Source organism: Pezoporus occidentalis, unplaced genomic scaffold, assembly GCF_034315485.1.
Source record: "Pezoporus occidentalis ecotype Australia unplaced genomic scaffold, CSIRO_AGI_Poc_V1 ctg44, whole genome shotgun sequence".
NCBI classification, from domain to species: Eukaryota; Metazoa; Chordata; class Aves; order Psittaciformes; family Psittacidae; genus Pezoporus; species Pezoporus occidentalis.
The window spans coordinates 2,459,027-2,469,694 of record NW_026915769.1 but is presented as its reverse complement, the minus strand read 5'-3'; the positions used below and the strand labels follow the sequence as shown (position 1 = coordinate 2,469,694).

Genomic DNA, 10,668 nt, shown 5'->3' with positions numbered 1-10,668 from the left:
CGGACAGACCCTGTCTGTCCTCGGCTGGTTTAATTCGTAGCCCTGGACAGGGATCCCAGCTCTGACGCTGGTGCCGAGCCGAGGCCGGTGTTCGCCGCTCCCCTACTATGCGGTGCCGGTGCCTGCCAGCTCCAGCAAGTGCTCACTGGCACCGCGGGAACACACGGACGGACGAACTGACTGACAGGTGGACAAACGGCAGCGCCCCTGAACAGTCCCCCCTGCCTCGCTCCTAGTTTACAACGCGTTTCCTTAAGGAACCAGGAGCAGCGGGAGTTTCAGCTCTCGGGGCCCCCGGGCGGGCAAGCTGCGCCTGAGGCACCGGAGGACGTGGCACCCGAGCTTTGATCCCTCCGATTAAACTGTTCCCGGAGCGGATTGCTTCTGAACGCTCCGAGAGTGATTTAAAAGCACTGCATAGCTCTTTATTAATGTAATGCTCTTTAAAATTGCAAGTACTCTTAATCCCCTCGTACCGAGCGGGGGTAGGGAGCGGCGTGTGGAGCGTGTTAAAGCCCCGGCTGGGGGGAACCCGCCGTGCTGTCACCTCCTGCCCCCCCGTGAAGGGGGGCCGAGCCGCCCGTGACAGAGACCAATTTCAGTGGGGGAACGGCCCCGCGGGCACCGGAGAGCGGCTCCGCACGCCTCACCTGCAAATTCTCCCATCGCCACCCTTCATTCCCCGTGGAAAGCCTAAGCGCGCTCCCTCCCGCGGGAGGGCGGCCAGTGCCGGCAGCAGCTGAGCTGCGCGTCTCTGCTGGGCGAGCCGCGCAGAAGGGGAAGGAGGAAGAGGAGGGTATGAGGAGAGCCCCACACACTGCTGGGTATCACCTCCATCGGTGATGCCGCGGCTGCCACCCGCGCTGCCTCCACCCCGCACCCCCGGGGGATGCCGCCGGGCTTTCCTAAGGTGAGTGGCCACCGCCGAGCGGCTTTGCCCTTCCCCGAGCAGGGACACGGCTCCGAGTAGCGGTACCTCCAGCCGAGCCGAGCAGCGCGCTCCCTGCCCCGTGGCAGGAAGGGAGCGTCGGGTGCTCGTGAGGGGAAGTTTGAGGTGCGGGACAGAGGGAGCCAGCTTCATGGTGTAGAGGGGACGTAAGCGCGAGTAGGGAGGCACCTGGAGAGCCGTTCCCAGGTGGAGGGAGAGCAGCCGGTTGGAACGGAGGCGGGGGGAGCGAAGGAGAAGGTGGAGAAGCAGGCGGGGACTGAAGGGGGACGGGGGAGTCGCAGAGCGGGGAGATGGGGAAGGAGGTGGCGGCTCTTGAGCTCGTGGACTAAAAGCACCGCGCTCAGCTCCCTAAGGTCAGTGGTACCGCCAGTGCTATTCCCAGCCCCGCGTCGGCGGCGAGGTTTCCTTCGGGATTCGTTGGAAAAAGTGGCTGTGACCCGAGAGATACTTAGCGCAAGGTTAGGGGCTGGCTTGTATCGGGGTGGGGGAGTTTCGGATCGCGCTTCTGTTCACTCCTGGGAGCTACCTGAGAGCAGACCTACAGGCGCCGTGCCCATGTTCCCGGCAGCTCTGCTTGCCGGCAGGGAGAAGGGCATCGGAACTAACCCGGCCCATCGCCGCCTTCGTCCCTGCTGCTGTCAGCCGGCACCTCGCCTTTCGGAAACTTTGCATGCCTCCTGCAGTGGAAGGACGGCAAGGCGGTGGTATGTAAACAGCGCGGCTCAGGAGATGGAGAGCGCAAACTGCGGGAAGGCTGTCTTGTTTGCCCATTAACTGGGCTGCTGGCAGCCGGTTTGTTATGTGTGTGTGTTTGGGTTTTGAATCAATATTTATTTACAGGACTCAGGTATTAATCACTCACGTCTTGGAAAGCTCATTAGTGGTGACTTGTTTCCATGACAACAGGACCCCTCTGAGCCTTTGGGTTGTCTGTTTGCCTGTTTTATTTTGTTTTACTTTTCAAAAACCGTATTTGTACTAGTATCGTGGTTTGCCACGGAAGAGAAAACCAAGGTAATAAACTCTGTGTGATCCTGTGGTCCCTATCAGTGTTTTTCTAACGCTCACTTATTTACTCAGACTTAATTAATGATATATGGAATGGTTTGAGCAAGTGCATGAGTTATACAAGATTTCTTAGTATTTGTTTTACTGCCGTATCTCCCTTAGCTATAAAGCTGAGACTAAGATGCTGTTTGACTTGTCTCTTGTTCGAAGTACTCCTTAGACATTAGTGCTGAAAAGTGTAGTGCTTGTAATCTTTTCCTTTGTATATCATACGGTACCTTAGAACCCTTTGAAAAGCATTGTATTGCAGTCTCTGTAGTTTTATTGCTCTAGGAGAGCTGGGAATCAGGAGTGACTTATTGTGTAACTTTGTCACCTTCTCGTGGTGTGACCTTGACAGGTCTCTTAACATCCTCATATTCCACCTTGTCTCGACAGAAGGAAAAGCTGCCCACTTGTACCTGTGAAGTGCTCTGAGCTAATCAAGCAAAACATTTCTTCTAAGATGGAATACTGTTGAAACTGAATATATTGTTTTCTGTTATGAGACTAAACATATCTTTTACATCCCCCACTTTTTAACTTCAGTCTTTATTTAACATGACACAGTCATATTAGCTCTTCAGATGATGTGTACTTTTGTCATCCAGCTGAAATCAGCGATTCTTAATCCTATTTATGCTATCAGTCACTGCTTTCCTGGGTTAATTTCATCAGAGTCAGGTAAAAAGGAGAATCTTTAGCATTCTTAATTTGTAGGAGTATGTACTATGATAAAGAGTGTATATGTGGCAAGAAGATAGAGTAGTAATGAAAGAAAAGACAGCAAAACTGAATTCCAGTCTTGACCACTTGCCTTAGCATTGCACCCTGAGAGAAACTTCAGTACCTTTTTTGATAAAGAGAGCGAGCAAATGCACACTTTTAACTAGACGTCAAGTTAAACGTCTGAAACTGTTCTGCCAATTTTCATTGTTTTCCAAGAAACATTGTAGTATGTGGTGTTTCTTTGAGAAGCACTGGGAGTGTGTAAGAAATGTTTAAGAATATACAGTTCCAAAACAAAACACTGCTTGGGAGATGTTCAGCTGTGACCATTTTAGAGGACAGGAGTAGTAAGTTATAATAATAGGGGAACTTCAGTAAGAAGTGTACATTTTTCTTCCTTGAAATGCTCCTTTTAAGTGAATAAACTATAAAATAACTCTTTCACACTGCAAGGAAAGAGTCTATCCCTAGCTCAGCTCAGCAGAATGCTAAAACATGCTTCATTCCAAACGTATTAGTGTTCTCTAATATCAGTAGGCAAATAGCACTTTGAGGTTCTACTGAACAGGCCTTGATTCTTTAGAATAATCTTGCTTGTAGGATTCTGGAGGTTTTAGCAGCTTAATAGTGAAACATCTGTCTCAAAATATTTCTTGTGAATTGAGGACCATCTGACCATTAGCAGTGAAGATACCAGTAATGTAATTTTATGACAATCCCATTAAGAGAAAGAAAGTAAAAGAAATAACATCTTAGTCAGTACCTTGTCCCCTTTGGATGTCATTGACTGAAATTTCCCTACCAACCTATAAAATTTTTACTGCTTAGTGCTGCACAGTCGATACAGGTAAAGAGAAAGTAATTTAGGTTTTAGTCTGTACTTTATGTCCTCTGCAAAGCTCAGTCTTACTGTCACCAGTCTATTACTGATGATAGTAAGAACAAGGTATATTATGCCAGTTCAATTCTCAGACCCTTATTGCCATGAGAGGAAAAAAAAAAAAAAATTCATTTTATTTTTTTAAGACTGATAACAGGGTGGCAAGAAAAAAATATTTCATAAGAAGCCTGTATTACTTTTATAATATTTTTTCAGGACAATGATCACTTAAAATTGCAAGACACCTGAGCTGCCACTGGTAAAGGTGTTCTGTTTGAAGGAGCAGGAAAAAGTACAGAGATGTGAAGGCTAAATCTATATAGATAATTGTCATGGTTTAAGTCCAGCCGGTAATTCAGTACCACGCAGCACTTGCTCACTCCCCCACCCCTTCCGCCCCCCACTCCCAGAGGGATGGGGACGAGAATGGAAAGAATGTAGCTCCCACCGGTTGAGATAAGAACAGTCCAGTAACTAAGGTATAACACAAACCCACTACGGCTACAACCAATAATAATAATGATAAGGGAAATAACAAGGGAAGAGAATACAACCGCTCACCACCTGCCAACCTATACCCAGCCCAACCCCGGCAGTGATCTAACCCTTCTGGGTAACTGCCCCCAGTTTATATACTGGGCATGATGTGCTGTGGTATGGAATACCTCTTTGTTTAGTTTGGGTCAGGTGTCCTGTCTCTGCTTTCTCCCAGCTCCTCCTCCTCCCTTTCAGAGCATGAGACTCACAAAGTCCTTGGTCAGAGTAAGCATTACTGAGCAGAAACTAAAAACATCAGTGGTATCAGCGCTGTTCCCAGGCTGAAAGTCAAAAACACAGCACTGCACCAGCTACTAAGACTGAGAAAAATGACTGCTACTGCTGAACCCAGGACAATGATGATATTGATTTATATGGTATTTTACTCAGTATTATATCAAAGTAACTTGGATGTAATGTACCCTGGTTTCCACAAGCAAAAGTACTTTTAATGGTGTTCATATTCAACCTACATAATGCTCAAGTTGCATATTGCTGAAACTTTGCTGGGATGTGGAAATAAAGTTAGTATTGTTTGTTTCTCTGGTGTTATAAGTCCCTCAACTGAGGTGAATAAGATGCTAGACCAGTATTTAGTGGAGGTAGTTGAGCTCCTTTCTCTGTAACTTATCTACTCTGGCCAAATCATTTCAGCCTTCTATTTCATTTTTTCACTAGTCATCCTGCCCCTATTTATCATTCATTTCTGCTTATTTAGAGCATAGGATCCTCATGCACAGTCTTGTTATGTGCATATCTTGTCCCTAGACAGATCCTTCTTCAACAGCAAAATGTTACTGCAGTACAATAGCAAGAAATGATAGCCAGCATTTTTCCTGTATCGGTCATTGTGATCTTTGCATGATCACTAGTTACTGTCTGAGAGGCAGTAAGATTGTTATAGGTCAGTGTGAAGATGTAATAGAGGAGTTGCAGCTAATGTTAGTTCCTTAAAATTCCTTTTGCTAAATATATTTGAAGAAAACCTCTTTCAGAGAAGAAGTTCACAGACCTATCCTCCAAGGACTAGAGACTAAATTACTGCTCATTACTAAATTAAAGCTCATTACTGCTTTCCTGAACACATGTTTGCTGTCAGGTTGAATATACTAGTTTTCAGCAAATAAAAATAAAGCCGTCATTAATTTAAAATATGCATATTAGTGACAAAGGGTCATCAAGGGTAGAAACCTGTACTAAAGATTCAAAGTGGAATCTTGATTTTTGCTTTGGTTTGTTTCCTTTTTTCCTTCTCTAGTGTTTTTGGTCAGGAGAAAGGCAAAGAAGATAGAGTCACAGAATGGTTTGGGTTGGAAGAGACCTTAAAGATTATCTAGTTCCAATCCCTCTGCCATGGACAGGGACACCTTTCACCAGATCAAGTTGCTCAAACCCCATCCAACCTGGCCTTGAACACTTCCAGGGATGGGGTATCCACAACTTCTCTGGGCAATCTGTTCCCGTGCCTCACCACCCTCACAGCAAAGAACTTCTTGCCGATATCTAATCTAAATCTTTCAGTTTAAAGCCATTCACCTTTCTCCTATCCCTACATGCCTTTGTAAAAAGCCCTTCTTCAGATTTCTTTTAGGCCCCATAAACTACCTAAAGGTACTGGAATGCTGCTGCAAAGTCTCCCCAGAGACTTCTCCAAGCTGAACAAGCTCAGCTCTCTCCTCCTGTCTTCACAGGAGAGGTGCTCCAGTCCTCTGATCATCTTTGTGGTTCTCCTCTGGACTTGCTCCAAAAGAGCCATGTCCCTCTTGTGTTGGGAGCCCCAGAATTACACACAGTACTACAAATGGGGTCTAACCAGAGCAGAGTAGAGGGGCAGGATCACCACCCTTGACCTGCTGGTCACACTCCTTTTGATGCAGCTCAGCATATAGTTAGTTTCTGGGCTGCAAGCACACACTGCTGGGTCATGTTGAGCTTCTCATCAGCCAACACCCTCCAGACTTTCTTCTCAGAGCAGCTCTCAATAGAGTCTCTGCCCGGCCTTTATTTGTGCTTGGGATTGCCCTGACCCACATCTAACACCTTGCACTTGGTCTTGTTGAACTTCATGAATTCACCACCTCTCAGGAGTGTCTCTGGATGGCATCACTTCCTTTCAGCATGTTGACTGAAACACAAAGCTTGGTGTCATTGGCAAACTTGCTGAGGGCACATCAATCCCACTGCCCATATGAGATTCCAAGTATTTTTTGATCTTAAAAAACCACACAGCTTCATTTGACAGAAATGATTAATGTTGTTAGGAAGGTATGAGAACTCCTTCTGTATTATTCCTGTTTGGAGTTGAATTATGTGCTTCATAAAGTACTGTAAAATGTTTACACTTCAGAATGTATTATTTTGGTTCAGCCATGTTTTTTTGTTTGGTATTACTTTTTAAAATCACTATGCTAGTCAATGCTGATGTTTTCTGATAAACTAGATTTAGATTGAGGCAGGGTTATTTCCTCTGAAAACTTTATAGATGAAAAACTGACTTTCAGAGTTTTCTCTTTCCTGTTATATGTGGTAGATACACTTCCGTCTTTCATCAGAATTTAGCTGGCAAATTTAAGATAGAACAGAGAATGCATTTCCACATACGAGTGGAGGGTGAAATAAGTCTTCTGTTTGGATCATTTTATTCCTCTTAAAGATGAGAATTCTTAAGTATGTAGAAAAGCTCCTTTCCAACCTCTCATTTGCTTGTCATATTTTTAATAAACTGTTTTCAAAATTACATAGACTCTTAAGATTTAAATTTGAAACAACCCAGGAAATATTTGTTGTTGGTGGTTTGGTTAAAACGTGTTCTGGAGGGAAATCTCTCCCAGGTCTCTAAAATTCCACATTTTGCACACCTGCAAGTTCACATGAACAAACTTTCTAGTCACTTTGCAAGTTTTGGACCTGGGTGTGTTTTCTACTTGCAAAGTAGATGAAAAGAGACAACAAACTCAAGTTACTTCTAAATCTTTGCATTGCTGAAACCAATAATGGAGTTCAGTTGTTGCAGAGCTCTTCCAACGATCAATTTGTACATCAATGCAGTAGAGATTATAGGAAGTCTGAAGACCAAAGTGAATCTTCCTTCTCACAGAGTCCTGCTAACATGTGGCCCTCCTGCATGAAGGAATAGAATGAATGAAAGTTTTTATAAGGATTTAAAAATTCAGGAAGAAATATGGCACTCGGTGTAGACAGGCATTACAAGAGTTATGGGTAGTAATACTTAGTAGTGTTAATAATCACCAGAAGACCAGTAATAGCAGAAGCCAAACTACAGATGTTAGAGCTGATCAAATCTGAGACCAAGCTGACCAAACTGGCTTACTGCTTCAGAAACACTAAATAAAAAGATTTCTTTCAAAGACTGTAAAAACAAAGACAGAGCTGTTTGCTGGCCTTTATAGTTGCTGCAGTATGAAGTCTTCATTATCTCTGTGCATTTGCCTTGATTGTAAAGAGTTCATCTGCTGGCAATGGGAGATATCAGCGTTGTAATTCTGATTCAAAGAAGCTAACTAGTGTCTAGAGGTAGAGGCAAAAAAACCATGGTGAACAGTTTCTTTTCTGTATCATGTCTTTGCTCTGGCATCTGGATAATATCCAGTAGACTTCAGAAGCCTCTCCTCTTGGGAGAAAAATCTAAGAGCAGCGTAGTGCAGACTTTGGAACTCTTCAGATTTAAAGCACTGGAGGAAAAAAATGATATTTCTTTCCCTTTTTGATAACTGGAAAAACATAGGCAAATTTATCTGCTAGCAGCTCAAAAGAAGATGGACTTCTGCTTTGATTGGTTTGCCAGATGCGCATATGCTATTTGCCAAAATGTAAAAAAGGAACACCCTACTCCCAAGAAATCAATAAACAGCAGGAAAAACAGCATGTTCCCCACTTACAGATCAGTACCCAGTGTCAATATGTAATACCTAGAGGGAAGAACCACTGAGTACTTTAGTAATTTCAGGTGGCTCTGTTAAACCACCTGAACATCTCAACTGTTAAGATGCTGCTTCTGAACTGCCTTTTATCTTCAGCTGGCATAATGTAACATTGCTTTTATGGCAGGACTGGTTTGCCTAGGCTGTTTCACTTGCAGGAGATACACTGTGCTCCTAAACATACTTCAACAGCTAGAAAACCAGACCAAGCCCTGCAAGCAACAAACCTTGTCATTCCTGGCAGGACTGTGGACTGTTACCAGCTTTAATCCTGCCCTGAGAAACAGCTGAGGCTTGATCTTGTTACTGATAAAATCCTACTTACTCTAATGGACACTATTCAGGCCCTTTAGATTATATCAGCAATGGAATTCCAGAAGAGGTGAAGTGTGATATAATAGTTGTTACACTATTTTCTAGAGGATTTACTATGCCAAGCTGAAAAGGCAGTGGGATTTCAGTTTACCTGAAGAAGCAAAAGGCACTTTCCCACACTCGTGTGGAGACAGTTGGAAGCTACCAAGGAGAACTGACTGGTTCCTAACTAAAACATTTCTCTCCATGTGGTTATTAATTTTTTTCACTCCTCCTGCACCCTTCATTTTACCCTTATTGACATTCTTATACTTCATTTAACAATGAAATCTTTTCAGTTACAGGCTTTTTCTTTAAAAGGGGTTGAAATGAAGTACCTAGAGCCTGTTGGAGGTAGGGGGCTGCCAAACCTAACTCATACGTGTCTACAGTTCCTTACTTGTTTTCCAGAATCCCTGTATTCCATTACTTTTGCCACTAGAAAGTCTCTTTTCTGTCCAAATAAAGCTGAAACATGGAAGGAAGCGGTGGGAAGATAGTCACTTGAGTCACACAGATAGTGCATCCAAACATCAGAGTTTCTGGGCTGCTTTTTCACACAATTTTCAGCTAGAGAGTATACGGTTTTCTCTCATTACCAAGTGAAGCATGGCTATCTCCCACCTTGGACAGATTTGCTTTTGTGATGAACATTTGGGAGATTGCAGGGTTTTTCCCTGTAGCGTCCTAACAGCATCAACATTTATTAAATTCTTCTTCACTTATTCCCCTGCCCAATAATTCTCAGAGTTGTTGTTGCTGACATATTTTGCTGTTATGTCATTGTCCAGGTCGTTCATATTTTAACATTCAAAACATAGTCAAAATTCCATAGAGATAAACTTTTCCAAGGATTTGTCTGCTTCAAACACTTTCTCTTGAATGCCATATATTAATGTTCAACATGCATTGAAATCCAGACTGCTGGCATTGTCTTACACAGTTAAGGTTGAATTCTTTGTTCCTGTCTTGTTTTTTCAGTATAACCATGGCATATCATTTAGACAGAAATATGCCAAGATAATGGACCAAACTTTCTATTCTAAAGATATAAAATATTTCTATTTCTAAAGGTACAAATATCCCCAAATGGAGAACTTGAACACAAAGCTTACTGTTTTTTCTGAAAGCTGTAAAAACCCATCATAAGACTATAGGCAGAAATAGCGTCAGTCCAAACTTTCATAGTCATGACAAACTTGACACTATCCAAAAGGGGGGAAAAGGTCAATCATGTGTGAATGGAAACTGAACATCTTCAGAGGATGATCTTCATTACTATATTTTTGGGTGCGGATTCAGACTTTAATTCTTCTAAATATCATATTGTCTGCTATACCAGCAGCTAAATTCCCATTAGGGATATGTGGTGCAGGAGCCCTGACCTGAATAAAACACTGATTACATATCTGGCTTCTTGGGAGAGTTGCTTGCTGACAGATGGGGCTAGAACTAACTGAAAAGTCACAAGAGAAATTAGTGAGTGCCTGTTCTCAACACTGAAACCATTTTTATGAAGCAAGTTCAATGTAATCATGCTTGTTATCTTTTTGATTGTGTGGAGTTTTAAGAGTAATTCATTGTGATCCTGTTGTAAAGCGTGACATGGCAGCATTTCCTTGATTAAGATATTGCTGAATTTTCATTTTTAGAAATACTGTTGGCAGGAACTTAGAAATCTGGGCTCTAGCCAGAAAATGAACAATCACACAGCCAGCTATGCAAGGAGATTCTATACACGCAAGTTTGAGACTGTTAATTATTACTTTGTGTTGCAGCCTCTCTCATTTATGTTTGGGCAAATCTGTGAATTCCTACATGAAGTAACTTGGTAGCCATGTAACTGGCTGCAGAGAGATCGCTCTCGTGCATGTGCATAGGCCAGTGCAGTGGTTACTGAGCCACATCCATAGCCTTTCAAGGACTGGCGTCAACTGGAAAGGGTTCTGTGGGCTTGGCGCTCTTCTACTTCTAACCTGTGATTTTTGACAGTTTTCAGGTTATTCTATTGCTAGAATGGCAACAGGGTGTACAAATCGCTATGCAGTTAACACCTTTGCTGTAAAGATCAGGCTCAGTCACTCTTCTTCCCATTTCTGTTCACTTTCACTCAGTGTGAGTTTCACTGTTTCTCTTGATTAGTGTCAGTCAAAAGCAGCTCCCTTGAAACCCTAGGGGTTTTACATAAGAAATATAATTTTGCATAAGAAACTCACATCATATATTGCTGA

The 10,668-nt window shown here is 43.2% G+C and overlaps 1 protein-coding gene across 3 annotated transcripts in view; it reads left to right on the top strand.

The window, feature by feature from the left end:
• Positions 1–1,210: 1,210 nt before the first annotated feature.
• SHISAL1 (shisa like 1) overlaps positions 1,211–10,668 on the top strand; it is an 80,560-nt gene continuing 71,102 nt past the window's right edge. Inside the window, exon 1 of one of the 3 annotated variants that reach the window (XM_062634896.1) lies at positions 1,211–1,302. The gene's annotated coding sequence lies outside the window, so the exon portion shown is untranslated. Of the gene's footprint in view, positions 1,408–10,668 lie in introns of all 3 variants that reach the window. The other 2 variants (XM_062634894.1, XM_062634897.1) reach the window with 2 other exon arrangements.